Genomic DNA, 17,188 nt, shown 5'->3' on the forward strand with positions numbered 1-17,188 from the left:
GAACCCAGATTACTCTTAGGGATGATGAGGGATTTGATGGGGGAGGGGGAGGGAAATGGGAGGTGGTGGTGGGGAGAAGGCAGAAATCTTTAATAAAAAAAATAAAAATAAATAAATAAATAAAGAAGAAGTTAGAGCTAAAAAAAAAAAAAAAACTCAAGTAGGCTAGAACCTGGAGGCAGGAGCTGTTGCAGAAGCCATGGAGTGTTGCTAAGTGTTTTGCTCCCCATTGCTTGCTCAGTCTCTTTTCTTTTCTTTCTTTTTGAAATTCTTTTTTTCTTTTTTTATTGATTTTATTGAGCTATATATTTTCTCTGCTCCCCTCCTCTACCCTCTCCCATGGTCCCCATGCTCCCAATTTACTCAGGAGATCTTGTCTTTTTCTACTTCCCATGTAGATTAGATCCATGTGTGTCTCTCTTAGGGTCCTCATTGTTGTCTAGGTTCTCCAGGATTGTGAATTGTAGGCTGGTTTTCTTTGCTTTATACTAAAAGCCACTTATGAGTGAGTACTTATGGTATTTGTCTTACTGGGTCTGGGTTACCTCACTCAATATGAAGTTTTCTAGCCATCAGAGAAATGCAAATTAAAACAACTCTGAGATTCCATCTTACACCTGTTAGTTAGAATGGCCAAGATCTAAACAGAGAATTCTCAACAAAGGAATCTAAAATGGCTGAAAGACACTTAAGGAAATGTTCAACATCCTTAGTAAACAGAGGAATGCAAATCAAAACAACTCTGAGATTCCATCTTACACCTGTAAGAATGGCATTGTTTGTCATAACGAGAACCTGGAAACAGTCTGTTTTCTTAGACAACCTCGAAAGACCAACCCAGGCAGGGATGGCATTACCCCACAATGGATTGTTCCCTCTAACATCAATCACTAATTAAGAAAATACCCTCCAGGCTTGCTTACAGCTCTTATAGAGGCGTTTTCTTAATTGAGGTTCCCTTCTCTCAGATGGCGTTAGCTCTTGTTATATTGACATAAAACTCACCAGTACGCCCTGTTTGTCATATTTATTTACTTGGCAGTACTGTGCTGACCTATAGCAAGGTAAAGAGCTTTAAGATGTACAACTCAGGTCCAGCCCATGTATGCACAGTTGATTGTAGTGATATTTTGTTTGTGTTTTAACAAATGAAGCTTGCCTGACCATCAGGCTGAGGAGACGGTCTGAGGACAGGATTGCCCCTTGGGTCTGATCATTTGAAGAGTTAAAAAGTCTCTCTAGTGTCTAGCTGCACTGATTCTCTGATCCTTCAGCCTTCACCCTCTAGTATCTGACTCTGAGTGGGTTTCATTTATTTAGGCCAATTAGAATTTGTGCTACAGATGATTGTCATTATTTGTACATTTCATAGTTGCGAATCTACCGCATGGTTTTTCACATTCTTATTGTTTAACTTAGTAACTTCACTGTTTGAAATGCTGCCCTCCACATTGTAATACTGAGATGAAGTTTGGTGCCTTTAAGCAAGATAAGGTTTTGATGCACTCCATAGAGAAAATATGTAATAGGTAAGTTTCATGTAGGTACCAGTTATGATGCTGTTGGCTGTTGGTGTAAATGAATCAACAATATGAATCAAATAAAGTGTCTTTCAGCAATATCTGTTGAAAGAAAACAAGATTATGCAAGAAATGTTGGTTGAAATCTTGCTACTAGTGGTCTTCAGCTCGCCAACCCCATTTCCCCCTACAAACAATGATTTATTTCCAACTTAGTGTTTATGATGCCTGTCACAAAACAGTACTGCAAATAACAGGAACTGACTGTATTTAGGCGTACAACAGCTTTTTTGGTTATTTGTATATACTGGATATTAGTTCTCTGTCAGATGTATATAAATGACAAAAATTTTGTCTCAATTTGAAGACTGCCACACAAAAGTCTTGTAACTCCTTGAGATCCCATTTGTTTCTATTGCCATTATTTCTAGTATAACTGGAGTCCTAGTTAGGAAGTCCCTGCTTATGCTTATATACATGGAGATGTTTCTCTGGCTTTTTCTTCTATCACTTTCAGAGTTTCAGGTCTTATAGTATTATTTATTTATTTAAAATTCTTTTCATTTTGCATACCAACCCCAGTACCCATCTCTCCCCTTCTCCCATTTCCAGTCTTACCCCCATCCCACCCCCATTCACTCCTGAGGGGAGGGTATGGCCTTCCTTGGGGAGTCAACAAAATCTGGCACACCAGAGTGAGGCAGGACCAAGCCCTTCCCCCCTGTATCAATGGTGAGCAAGATATCCCACTGTAGGGAATGGACTCCAAAAAGTCAATTCATGCACCCAGGATAAGTTCTGATCCCCCCCCAAATGAGCCATCTCGACATCTCATGTTTCCATCCCCGACCCCTCTCTTCTAGCCCCCTCCAAGTTTACACAGGATATCTGAACTATTTCCCTTTCCTGGGTCCTTCCATTTATGCCTCTCTTAGGGTCCTCCTTTTTTACCTAGCTTCTCTGGGGTTGTGGATTGTAGTTTGGTTATCCTTTGCTTTATGCCTAATATCTGCTTATGAGTGAGTACATACCATGTTTGTCTTTCTGGGTTACCTCAGTCAGGATGATTTTTTCTAGTTCCATTCATATACCTGCAAATTTCAAGATGTCATTGTTTTATTCAGCTGAATAATAGTCCATTGTGTACATGTACCACATTTTCTTTAACTGTTTTTGGTTGAGGGGCATCTAGGTTGTTTCCAGGTTCTGGCTATGGCAAACAATGCTGCTATGAACATGTCCATTTTCTTTAAGTTTTCCAATTTTGTGCTATACATGTTTTCGAAGTATGATCTAATGATTCTCTGGATTTTGTCAGTGTCTGTTGTTATGCCCCCTTTTCATTTCTGATTTTGTTAATTGGGATATTTTCTCTCTATCTTTTGGTTAGTTTGGATAAGAATTTGTCTATCTTGTTGATTTTTCTTAAAGGGCCAACTCTTTGTTTCATTGATCCTTTGTTTTGTTCTTTTTGTTTCTATTTTATTCATTTCAGACCTCAATTTGATTATTTCCTGTCCTCTACTCCTCCTGGGTGAGCTTTCTTCTTTTTGTTCTAAGGCTTTCAGGTGTGCTGTTAAGTTGCTACTGTGAGTTTTCTCCATGTTCTTTATGTAGGCATTTAGTGCTATGAAATTTTCTCTTAACACTGCTTTCATAGTGTTCCATAAGTTTGGGTAATTTGTACTTTCATTTTTGTTGAATTCTAGGAAGTCTTTAATTTCTTTCCTTATTTCTTCTTCGACCCAGTGATGATTCAGTTGAGTGTTACTCAGTTTCCATGAATATTTAGGCTTTCTGCAATTTGAGTTGTTGTTGTATTCTAACTATAAGCCGTGGTGATTCAATAAGATACAGGGAATTATTCCAATTTTTTTTTGTTCTATTGAGATTTTCTTTGTGACTGAGTATGTGGTGAATTTTAGAGAAGGTTCCACGAGGTGCTGAGAAAAAGATATACTCTTTTGTGTTTGGATAGAATATTCTATAGATGTTTGTTAAGAAGTACATAATTATGACAAATAGGTGTATTGGTTAGTTTTATGTCAACTTGACATAAGTTAAAGGCATCTGAGAGGAGGAAACCTCAATTAAGAAAATGACTCTATAACATATAATAATCAAGACACTAAACATACAGAATAAAGAAAGAATATTAAAAGCTGCAAATGAAAAAAAAAAACAAGTAACATATAAAGGTAGACCTATCGGAATTATACCCAAATTCTCATTGGAAACTCTGAAAGCCAAAGGGTCCTGGACAGATGTTTTGCAGACACTTAGAGATCACAGATGCCAGCAGAGACTACTATACCCATCAAACCTTTCAATCACCACATGTGGAGAAAAAAAGATATTTCATGACAAAACAGATTTAAACAATACCTATCTACAAATCCAGTCCTACATAAAATACTAGGAAAAAAACTCCAACCCAAGGAAGTTAGCTATACCCACAAAACTACAAGCAATTAATAACCTCACACCAGCAAATCCCAAAGAAGGGAAACATACGAACACTACTACCACCAGTAACAAAATCAAAAGTAAGAAGACTTAACTATCATTGGTCATTAATATCTCTTAGTATCAATTACTCCATTTGCCTCTAAAAGACATAGGCTAACAGAATGGGTATGAAAAGAGGACCCATCCTTCTGCTGTATACAAGGAACACACCTCAACCGCAAAGACAGACATTACTTCAGAATAAAAGTTTTGGAAAATATTTTCCAATCAATGGACCTAAGAAACGTGAATTTAACTATCCTAATAAATAACAAAATATATTTCAAATAAAAATTAATCAAAAGAAATGGAGAAGGACATTGTATTTTCATCGCAGGAAAAATTTGTCAAGATAAAGTCTTACTTCTGAACATTTATGTATCAAATACAAGGGTACCCACATTTGTAAAAGAAACATTACTAAACTTTAAATCACACATCAAACCCCACACATTAAAGTGGGAGACTTCAACACCCCATTCTTACCAACAGACAAGTCTGCCAGACAAAATCTTAACAGAGAAATAGGGGAACTAACAGATATTATGATTCAAATGAACTTAACAGACATCTATAGAACATTCCACCCAAACACAAAAAGATATATCTTCTTCTTCACACCTTATGAAACCTTCTCTAAAATTGAGTACATATTCGGTCACAAAGCAAACCTCAACAGATACAAAAAAAATTGAAATAACTCCCTGTATCTTCTCAAATCCCTGTAGCTTAGAGTTAGAATTCAACAACACTAATTGCAGAAAGCTTACAAACTCATGGAAATTGAACAATGCTTGACTGAATCATCTCTGGGTCAAGGAAGAAATAAAGAAAGAAAATAAAGACTTCCTAGAATTCAGATCTTACATTAAAAAGGTCAACAACCTATTGGAGTTGGTATTTATAGGGGGAAAGGTAGAGAACTAGTTCCAGTTTTCTCCATGTGGATGAGTAACTTGGTTTTAGAGCACTATTTGCTTAAGAGACTATATTTTCTTCAGTGTATATTTTTGTCAAAAATTGGATCATTGTAACATATCAGTTTATATTTGGATTCTCTCTTCTGTGTCACTGATTTGGTGTTTGTCTTTATGCCAGTCCAATCCTGTTTTTGTTACTGTGTTTCTGTAGTATATTGAAACCAGTTTATGACCATACCTCCAGCAATATTCTTTTTGTTCAGTATTGCTTTATCTATCCAAGGATTTTTTATGTTTCCAGGTGAATTTTAAGATTGTGTGCTTTATTTCTGTGGCTAATAGAGTTGAAATTTTGATGCAGATTACATCGACTCTATATATTGATTGCTTTTGGCTGTATGCTCATTTTAACAAGATTAATTCTTCTATTCCATAACTATGTAAGATCTTTCGATTTTCTAGTGTCTTTCCCAACTTCTTTGTTTAGCATTTTAAAAGTTATTGTTGTAGAGGTGTCTTAGTTATTTTTCTATTGCTATGATAAAATACCTACCATGACAAAAAGCAACTCGGGGAGGAAAGGGTTTATTTCATCTTACTGCTCTATATCAAAGTCCATCATCAAAGGAAGTTAGGGGAGGAAACTGAAGACAGGAACTGAAGCAAAAGCTGTGGATTAATGCTGCCTAGTGGCTTGCTCTTCAAGGCTTGTTTAACCTGCTTTCTTTTAGAACCCATGGGTGGCATCACACACAATGTACTGAGCACTCCAATATAAATAAATCATTAAACAAGAAAATGTTCCACAGTCTTGCCCACAGGGCACTCTGGAGCATTTTATCCATTGATGTTCCCCTTTCCCAAGGCCTCTAGTTTGTTTCAAGTTAAGAAAAAACTAAGCAATACAAGACATCCTACACATTCTTGTTAGGTTTATTATAAGAGATTTGCAAGGTAATTATGAATGAGGTATTTTTTATTATTTTTAGAATGTTTTTGAATACAGGAAGACTATTGATGATTTTCAAGTTAATTTTATTTCCTGCTAGTTTGCTATAAGTGTTAGACAGATTTAAGAATTTTTAAAGTGTTTATATGCCTTTCAGTATATATACAAAAACATATATGTATATACACACATATACATATATATATGTATCATTAGCACTTTTATTTTTGTTTCTTGTCTTATCAATCTAGCTAGAAATAAAAGATTCTATTGAATAAAAATGGATAAAATAGCCAGTGTTGTCTTGTTCTGATTATAGTTCTGGCTATAAGGTTGTCATAGATAGGTTTTTTTTTTTTTGCAAAGATCATTTTATTTTTCAATAACTTTGTTTCAGCTGTGGAGTTGAAGCAAACACTTTCCATGGAATCACTTTTACTCTTCTAATGTTAATAGCCCAGAGTGATTGAGAAAAAAAAATCACAGATTTTACAAAAAGAAAAGAACATGCCTAGAGATGTTGATAAAAGATGTGCACATATCAAAAGCATAGACACCATTATGGAGGTGAGGAAATATTTAACACGTTTGTGTATAGAAGCTTGCATTTAATGACTTCAAGATGCTTCATAATGATATTATTATGGAATAAGTTGTAAGATACCAGATATCTATGTATCTAGGCAGTTTGGATGCTCACCTTACTAGACGGGGATGGAGGTGGGGGGTCCTTGAACTTCCCACAGGGCAGGGATACCTGATTGCTCTTAGGGCTGACGAGGGAGGGGAACTTGATTGGGGGAGGGGGAGGGAAATGGGAGGTGGTGGTGGGGAGGAGGCAGAAATCTTAAATAAATAAATTAATTAATTTAAAAAACAAAAAAATAAAATAAAATAAAAAAATTATGTAAAAGGGTCAATATGCTTCTCTAAGATGGGCACTCACATAGATAGGTTTTTATGTTGAGATACATTTTTTATTCCTAGTTTCTTCATGTATTTTATCATGATGGGACAGTAGATTTTCTCAAAAGACTTCTGCATCACTTGACATGGTCCTGTGATATCTTATCTTGCGTCTATTTATGTGATGTATTATATTTACTAACTATCTGGGGGAATAATGGAAGCTAACCACAGAATTAGACAATAGTTGGAGACAGCGGAAAGAAGGGCCTTTATGAGTAAAAAGCAAACTCAAAGCATATTGTACATTTGTGTGAAAGATATCATTGTATGAACTATTAGCCATGTACAATATGTGTCTGTATATTTGTACATATATTTATATACACACATGTACCCATAAATAGTCAGACAAACAGTCCAGTAATTAGAGTAGGCCCAAGATTCTGGCACAGAGGGCATATTCCCTGCTCCCACATGGTTCACCATGTATTGTGAAGATGCACTCACAATGGAATGATTATAGAGAATTAAGAAAATCTAAAGTACAGGTGAAGGCAAAGTACTAAGGGAAGTTAAACACCATGTAGGCAGTACTCTGAGTGGGAAAATATAGACATATTGCTTTAAAATGTGATAAAAATTGGAAAAATTATGTAGAAGAATGTAAATGAAGGTATATGTACTTATATATAAAAAGAGCATAATGTTGGTGGGTTTTGAGTTATGTTGGTACCATGTTGTTACAGAAATACACTGTGATGAAATGCTTCTATCTGTTGCCAAAATGAACACTGAAGAAAAATGAAGAAAACCGAAGAATTCTGCCAAAAAGTTGCACAACTGAAGTAGCCAAACTCTTCTGGAGTCTTTCATCCACAGCCATCATTTTTAAAAAGTAAGGAAATATATTATGACTTTGCCCTTTTAAATTTTTGTTTAATTTATACAATACTAAATAAAACATAAAAGTTCAGTTCTTAACAATAAAGTGTTTAATGGTTCACTTCTGCATATTTGCATTGTGCTCTTGGGTTCTAGGAATACAGTAATGAATTAAAACATGAAAACTGTGGCCTTGAAGTAAATGGCAGTATGATGTTGGAAGGGTTACGTATGTAAATGAGGGTAAAATAAATCAAACAACAAGGACTTGGTAGCAGTTACCCAAGAGAAGAAAGAGGCACAACTAAACTGATAAGGAAAACTAGCATTGAACAGTACAAGAATAAGAATATAGAAAAGTAGGTTACAGAAATAGGAATGTAAAAATACAGACTTATAAAGTTGTAAGCCTAGGAGAATGAGAGCAGATTTCAGCATCTTTTTTGAGTAGCTTAAGGATTAACTATTAACGGTGGGTTACTTTGCTTTACGACTTATAGCTCTGTCTTAAACACTGAAGTGGCCCTCTGCAAACTGAAGGTTCCTGTGCAAACTGAGGGTCAGTTTTTATAGATAATCCCCCCCACTCCTGGGCATTACCAGCATCTTACTTAAGCCAACTTTTTATTATTGTTTTATTGAATTATATTTCTTTGCAGCTCCCCTCCCTTCTTCCCCCTGCTCTTCTACCCTCTCCCCTGATCCTGTTCCCAATTCACTCAGGAGATTTTGTCTTTTTCTACGTCCCATGTAGGTTAGATCCATGTATGTCTCTCTTAGGGTCCTCTTTGTTGTCTAAGTTGTCTGGGATTGTGAATTGTAGACTGGTTTTTCTTTGGTTAATATCAAAAAAGCACTTATGAGTGAGTACATATTATATTTGTATTTTGGAACCTGGGTTACTTCACTCAATATGATGTTTTCTAGATCCATCCATTTGCCTGCAAATTTCAAGATGTCATTATTTTTTTCTGCTGTGTTTTACTCCGTTGTGTAAATGTACCACATTTTCTTTATCCATTCTTCAGTCGAGGGGCATTAGGTTGTTTCCAGGTTCTAGCTACAACGAATAATGATGCTATGAACATAGTTGCGCACATGTCATTGTGGTATGATTGAGCATCCTTTCTGTATATACCCAACAGTAGTATTGCTGGGTCTTGAGGAAGGTTGTTTCCTAATTTTCTGAGAAATTGCCACACTGATATCCAAAAGGGCTGTACCAGCTTGCACTCCCACCAGCAATGCAGGAGTGTTACTTTTACCTCACAGCCTCTCCAGCATAAGTTGTCATCAGAAATTTTTGATTTTGGCCATTCTTATAGGTGTAAGATGGAATCTCAAAGTTGTTTTGCTTTTCATTTCCCTGATGGCTGAAGATGTTGTGCATTTCCTTAAGTGTCTTTCAGTCATTTTAGATTCCTCTGTTGAAAGTCCTCTGTTTAAGTCTATACCCCATTTTTTATTGGATTATTTTGTTTTTTTTTTTCTTTCTGATGTCAAGTTTCTTGAGTTCTTTGTATATTTTGGAGATCATTCCTCTGTCAGATGTGTGGATGGTAAAGGTCTTTCCCATTGTGTAGGCTGGTAGTTTGGATGCTCACCTTAATAGACCTGGATGGAGGTGGGTGGTCCTTGGACCTCCCACAGGGCAGAGAAACCATTTTGTCTTGTTGATCATGTCCTTTGTTTTACAGAAGCTTCTCAGTTTCGGGAGATCCAATTTATTAATTGTTGCTATCAATGTCTGTGCTACTGGGGTTATATTTAGGAAATAGTCTCTTGTGCCAATGTTTTCAAGTGTACTTCCTACTTTCTCTTCTATGAGGTTCATTGTGGTTGGTTTTATGTTGAGGTCTTTGATTCATTTGAACTTGAGTTTTGTGCATGATGACAGATGTAGATCTATTTTCATTCTTCTATATGTTGATATCCACTTATGCCAGCACCATTTGTTGAATATGCTTTCTTTTTTCCATTTGTTATTTTTTGTTTCTTTGTCAAAAATCAGGTGTTTATAGGTATGTGGATTTATATCTAGGTCTTTGATTCAGTTACATTGGTCCTCGTCTCTGTTTTATGTCAATACCAGGCTGTTTTCAGTACTGTAGCTCTGTAGTAGAGTTTGAAGTCAGGGGTTGTAATGCCTCCCGAAGTTCCTTTATGTACAAGATTGTTTTGGCTCTTCTGAATTTTTTGTTTTTCCATATGCATTTGAGTATTATTCTTTCAAGGTCTGTGAAGAATTTTTCTGGGATTTTGATGGATATTGCATTGAATCTGTATAGTGCTTTTGGTAAGACTGCCATTTTTACTATGTTAATTCTACATACCCAAGAGCATGGGAGATCTTTCCATTTCTGGTGTCTTCTTCAAGTTTTTTCTTCAAAGATTTAAGAAAGAGAATTACAGACCAATCTCACTCATGAACATTGAAGCAAAAATACTCATCAAAATACTGACAATCCAAATCCAAGAACACATCAGAAACATCATCCACCATCATCAAGTTGGCTTCATCCCAGAGATACAGGGATGGTTCAACATAGAAAAATCTATCAATGTAATCCACCATATAAACAAACTGAAAAATAAAATGATCATCTCATTAGATGCTGAAAACACCTTTGAAAAATACAATATCCCTTCATGATAAAGGTCTTGAAGAGAGCAGGGATACAAGAAACATACCTAAACATTATAAAGACTATATACAGCAAGCCAACAGTCAACATCAAACTAAATGGAGATAAACTCACAATGATCCCACCAAAGTCAGGAACAAGACAAGTTGTCCACTCTCTCCATATCTATTCAATATAGTACTTGAGGTTCTAGCTAGATCACTAACACAACAAAAGGAGATCAAACAGACACAAATCAGAAAAGAAGTCAAATTCTCATTATTGGCTGATGTATCATATGATAGTTTACATAAGTGACCCCAAAAATTCTACCAAGGAACTTCTACAACTCATAAACACCTTCAGTAATATAGCAGGATACAAAATTATCTTTAAAAAATCAGTAGCCCTCCTTTATACAGATGATAAATGGGCTGAGAAAGAAATCAGAGAAACAACACCCTTCACAAGAGCCACAAATAGCATAAAATATCTTGGAGTAACTCTAACCAAACAAGTGGAAGACCTGTATGACAAGAATATTATGATCATTTTATACTCGTTTTCTTCTTGTACAAGAGTTTTTCAGAGAAATGCAGGAATGGATTATGTTAGGATAGGAGATAAAGGTGACAAAACACCACAGTTTCTTGGAACTAAGGATTTCCCAGGATTCAAGGTGTTTATTGCTAAAAATAGGGCAGGCTCAGGCAAAATGGTATAACTGATCATTGTAAATGCATGCATGCCTCTTTTATACATGCTATCAGCTTTTTCCCATGAAAGTGCATTCACAATGCCAACAAGCAGTCCGTGAGTGCTTCCATTCAACACTGTTTTCTTCATGCTGTATGTTCTCAACATCTTAACTTTTGCCAATCAGTTGAGTGTGAAATGGAATCTTGCTGTAATTTGATTTCCCTGGTTACTAATGAGGTTTGGCATCTTCTCATGTATTGTTTGCTGTTTGGTGTTTGCTCTTCTGTGAAGTACCTTCCTTATTCCCATCTTGTTTTCCTGTGGGTTGTGTTATCAGATTCATCTTATGCACCTTGTCAGAGTCTCTCTTGGTGTTACCACCATTTACACTCTATAGCAGTAGCACTAATAGCATTTTAGATTGAATAGTTCTTTTGTGGGATAGCATCCTGATTAGCAGTCTTCTTGGTTCTTACCCACTATCTGCAATAGCATCCCATTTGAGAGAATAAAAAAATAATGCTCCTACCATAAAAATATCTCTAGTCCAATGCTTCCCTGGTTGAGAATATCTAACCTATATAGCTCATCATACCAACTCCTATCAGAGAGATGAATGAGCAATGAATAAGTTCCCTTTCCAATTCTCCTTGACATGCTGTTCTAAAGTCTATACATCTGCATTTGTTCAGAGATTGTTTCAAGTTACCTAACAGATGCATTTGCTGGCTACTGGTGCTATAGTTCTTAGAAGTATAATGGCCAGAAAAGTAACATATCAAGTTGTCTTCCCATCTTGCCCTGCCTCTTTGCCTATATCTTCTCTCCCCTTTCTTAGAATTAAATATTTCAATTCAACTGTTAGCACCAACTATTTGTTGTTGGGGCCAATGGGGTCCTGGCCTTAAGCTGTTCTCCCCTGCTAGAGCCTTCTAATTGAAGTTACTAAAAGCTGTGCTTTGCCTAGAGGATCAGAGGATGGGATTTTTACCTGTTGGCCATTGACTGCAGGGTATTTAAGCCTCCATGGTGCTATTATTAAAGGGGGGGCTTTTGTACCAGCGATTAGAGGTTTGTGTGTTGGTCTGTCTCTGCATGTGTTTCCTCAACCTCCAGCAAAGCTCGCGAACTGGATTCTAGCGCATAGAGTGCAGATGGGGGGGGGAGGCAATTTGTCCTAGCATTCCTCAAGAAACTCAGCTAACACAATCAGTTGTAGTAAAGGAATCCTATAAATAAGATTTGAACTGGATTACAACCTGTCAGAAAGCAATAAGAATAACATTTTTAGTGGTAAATTATGATGAAAAGAAAGCCTGGCATATAGCTGTATCACATTTACTTAGTCTTTCACCAGTAACAAACTGGGTTAAGGCTTAGGTACATGTCAGGTGTTGGGAGTATTAAGTACCTTGTCAAGGAGGAGGGCTGCCTGTGACCCACGTGAAGAAGAATGTTGCATTGTTAATTGCCAATGTGAGGTGTGCTCTGAAAGACAAAGGGCATGTTCAGCCAATTGCTAGCATTCTAATCTCTGATGGTTGCAGTACAGACATTATGCAAAGCCAAGACTAGAATCTGACCATGAGGTTAGCAGAGCTGTACAGGAATTCATGTACATGTTTTGTATGGTCGTTCATTTAAACTCAAAGCCATTGTGACCAGTGTCCTGAAACCTAGGAGAAGTTCATTTGCATAGATGAGCTTGATAAACATTACAATACCAAACTTCACCAACCTATAATAAAAGAGAGGAGCAATCCTTCATTTATAGAGGTCAGCCTCCTTTGGTCACTGGTTATATAGGAATCTCACCTACACCAATGAAAATTACCTTAAATGATCATTTAATTTAATTTAATGATCTTTGAAAATAATTTTGATATCCATTTGCGTTTTCTCTGTTACCCCCTAGAACCCAATAACTAGAATATAGTCTCATGAGAAAAGAATCAGTACTTCCTCAGGAACAGAATGTTCCCTATCCTCTAAAAATGGAACTATGTGGTGAATATGTGACATACAAACCGTGAAAACCCACTTGGGAATAGTCTGTGAGCATTAGAATTGGAGTAGGGAGGGATAACATTAGGCCAGTGAGTTCTCACACAGACATACTTACCCATAGCTGAAGATCCAGTATCTTGTCAAGCATACTTGAAATAGAGTCTCGTAGATTTCAGGATTAGTTCTGTAAAACCTGTGTTCTATAGTGGCTGTAGTGGTTTAAATGAGAATGCCCCCTTAGGCTAATATATTTAAATGCTTACGTATTTGAATAGTTTAGATGAACACCAGCCAGTCAGCCACCAATCAGCCAGACATGGATTTTTCATATTTAGGGTGTTTTTAAATTTTCTTTGAATAATCTAGATATTAACTTTCTAGAAATATTTCCTCTAATCCTGTAGACTGTCCATTGCATTAATTAACAACTTCCCTTTGTATACAAGGGTATCTTTTAAAAATTTCACAAGGTCTTCCTTGCCAGATGTTGGCTTACTTTTTGAGCTACCATAATCCTATCTAGAAACTCCTTATCTATAACTATATTTTTGTCATAATGTGACAATCTTGATGTGTATCCTTTATTTTTCCTCTAGCAGTTTGAGAGTTTCTGGTCTTACTTTGAAGTCTTTGAAACATTTGCAGTTGACTTTGTATAGGATGAGTGATAAGGATAGTTCATTCTCCTACATTTAGACATCCGGTTTCAAAGATACTCTCCTTTTTCCCCAATGTGTATTTTTGGCCTCTTTGACAAAAATCAAGTGGCTGTAGTTGTATGCTTTTGTATCTGGGTCGTCTATTCTATTCCACTGATGAACATGTCTGTTATTATGCCAGTACCATGCTGTTTTTAATACTATGGTCCTATACTACAACTTAAAGTCATACCCTTGTATAGAAAGGGAAGTTGTTAATAACTTCTTCAGTTATTTTTTTCTTCTTTTAGTTTTTGAGATTATAATATAATTTCATCTTTTTTCTTTAACTCTGTCCTTTTAAACCCCTCCTTGGTCTTTCAAATTCATGGCCTCTTTAAAAATATCAATCTTGTTATATGCATAGATATGTATGTATATATGTGTGTTCAGTATTGGAATATAGGAAGGATACCGATTTTTCTGTGATAATGTTGTTAGCTTCCACTTTGCTAAAATGTCTTTATCAGTTCTAGGAACTTTCTAGAATCTTTAGGGTCTCCTAAACTTAAGATCATATCAATTATCAACCATTGAGAAAATTACATGTTGTAGGGAATATTTAAAGAAGCTGTGATGGAGTTGAGTTGCTCAATAAAACTATGCTAATAGAATCAAAAACAGAAGTCAAATAACAACTTTACTGTTAGTTGCATGGTGGGCTCCGCCTTAGTTAGAGTTACCAGTGCTATGATGAAACACCATAGTCAAAGCAACATGGGGAGGAAATGGTTACTTTGTCTTATACTTCCCATTTTAACTCATTGAGGGAAGTCAGGACAGAAACTCAAACAAGGTAGAACTTGGAGATAGCAACTGATTGATGAAGAGGCCGTCAAAGGGTGCTGCTTCCTGGCGTGCTCATCATGGCTTGCTCAACCTGCATTTTTATAGAATGTGGGACCACCACCCCAGGAACGGAACCAGCTACAATAAGGTAGGTCCTCCTCCATCAATCAATAATTAAGAAAATTCCCTACAACCCTATGCCTACAAGTCTTATGGAGGCATTTTTTTAAGTGAGCTTCCTTCTTCTCAGATGATTTTAATTTGTGACAAGTTAACATAAAATTATCTAGCACAATGACTTACAAAAGACCAAATCATCAGTCATGATACCTTAAGCAGGAGTAATCTGACAATTGCAAAGAAATCCTGGAAGTGTTGGGGACAAGATATTGAGACAGCTGACTGAGATGTTACACAATTTTGATAATTGGCAGAAATAATAGAATATCACAGCCTTTTTCAATATCTCTCCATTTAATCAAGTTCATAAATAACATTGGACTTATGAGAGCTTGTGTTCATATTTATTGCAACTGTATTTCCGTTTAAACACATTATTTTATATCTATCTGTGAATTCTAATATGTGATGTAGAATAAACTCAGAAAACCAGTTGGTTTCACTGTTGTTTATTACAAGTAAAGATTAATACTAACTAAGGTTAATAAGGGCCACTCTTTAGAACCACAATGGGAATGCTTTTCCACAGAGAATGTTTCTTTGATATCCCTGAAAGACATAAAGGATACAGGTCCTCTTCCAAGGCCTAATTCCAGAGTCTGACTTTCAAGCTTAGCTGCCCAGTCTTGCCTTGATTTGTCTTGCATAGAGCCTAACACTTGGTCCCCACATAGCAATGTCACTGCTACTTTGTCTTAGTGCAGTGTTTTCATTATAATTAGGCTGGCTCATATGTAAGCTCTTGTTTTTATTTCACTGTCATTCACTTTTGTGGACTGAGCAAAGTAGTTCTAATGTTAGCATGTTAAGTAGTGAGCCTAGCAAAATTCATCACAATTTAAAAATGTATCCAGATTTTATTTGAAATTTATCATGATGGCTTTGTAGATTGGCAAGACAACAAATGACCAAAATGAAATGTTTGGTTCCTTGTGTCTTTGACAATATAAAAATAATGAAAAGCAATTAGCAGCTGCCTGGTACACCAGTCATAATGCAATTTAATTTAGTCCAGGGGGTGTCTATTTGACTGGATTAGAGAAGCTGGTTTTCTCATCCCAAGTCAAACATCTTGCTCACAGGGTTAGCAGGTGTTGATCAGAAGCCTAGACCTGTAGGTACACATCAGAGTGAAGGCATCTTGAATGAGGCGAGGTTGGCTAGCTGTCCTCACTCACCTTGCGGTCCTTCTTACCCATGTAACACAAACATTCAACACCTACAGTCATTTCTTTGAAAATAAACCTAATAATTTTAGAACAAGAAACAATTTTAATTAATTTTGTTTGAGAATTTCATACATCCATATAATTATTTAATGCAACCTTCCCTCCCTGCAGTTCATGCCTTTTCTGGCCTCACACTTTTTCCTTCCTACTTCATGTACTGTTTTTGAATCACAGGGAGTCCATTTCATGGCATCTAAATGCACATGAGTGTAGGAATATCTACTGGGCCACAACTCAGGGGACAAACCCTTCTAGAAAATGGGTTCTTTCTTCTCCAGAAGGTATAAATTGCTAATAGCGCCTCAGCTAGGGAAGAATTAAGCCACTCCATCATCAGTACGAGGACTTTTGCTTTGCTGTTTTGGTGCTGGTCTTGTTCATGCAATAGTAACTGCTTTTGAGTTTTTGTATACAGCACACCTGTCTTGACTGGCAAATACTGCTTATCTGTAGATATATGCTATTTCTGACTTATAATTTCTGATCTTCTCTTTTATTATAACTCATGTTCCTTGGGGAGAAGAGTATGATAAAAACAAATGTTCTATTTAGATCTGAGATGTTTAGAGTTTCTATCATCGGCATGTTGACCAATTGTGGGTCCCTATATTAATTGCCATTCACTAGGAAAAGAAGCTTCTCTGATGAGAACTGAGAGATACACAAATGTCTGTATGAATAATTTGGTGGGATGGTTGGATACTGTGTTCACCTAGCTAAATAATAATATTGGGCTCTCCCCTAGGGCCTGTAAACCAGAAATCGATCGGTTTTTTTCAGCCAGATTAACTCTACCAGGCACGAGTTATATTTTGTAGTAGGCCCTAAATGTAATCAGAAATAAGTTGATTACTTCTATAATATTTGTGCCACTATTGCACCAGGGGTTATATCTTGCCAAGTCGGTCTTTACTGAAGCTTGCAAGGCTGACAATCAGGTAAGACTAACTAATTTTCTCCCTTAGTAGTCTACATACAAAGCTCCATCATATGAAAACTAGTCAGTAGATATGAGACTTTAAGGAGTACCAGCTTAATTCCTTCACATTCTGTGGCTCAAATATGTGCTGTCTTCAGCAATATGGTCTTAACAGCAAATTTTATATGGTAAGAGAAAACATTGGCAATACCCTCTAATGTTTAGAGTGGGGTCTCTGGGACCCTACTGACTACCAACTCCAAAAAAACTAACCCATTCCTTTCTTTTTTGTTATCCTGTGGTGTCTGAGAGACAGCATTCTCCATGTTTGTGTGTCTGTGTGTGTGTGTATGTG

At 36.4% G+C, this 17,188-nt stretch overlaps 1 protein-coding gene across 1 annotated transcript in view; it reads left to right on the forward strand.

Annotated features, from left to right (window-relative positions):
* The window catches only part of Pak5 (p21 (RAC1) activated kinase 5), a 253,907-nt gene that overhangs the window by 99,064 nt on the left and 137,655 nt on the right, over positions 1 to 17,188 (forward strand). The window contains exon 2 of the mRNA XM_057780819.1: positions 7,553 to 7,701. The gene's annotated coding sequence lies outside the window, so the exon portion shown is untranslated. The remainder of the gene's footprint in view (positions 1 to 7,552; positions 7,702 to 17,188) is intronic.

Source organism: Chionomys nivalis, chromosome 9 (assembly GCF_950005125.1).
Source record: "Chionomys nivalis chromosome 9, mChiNiv1.1, whole genome shotgun sequence".
Lineage (NCBI taxonomy): Eukaryota > Metazoa > Chordata > Mammalia > Rodentia > Cricetidae > Chionomys > Chionomys nivalis.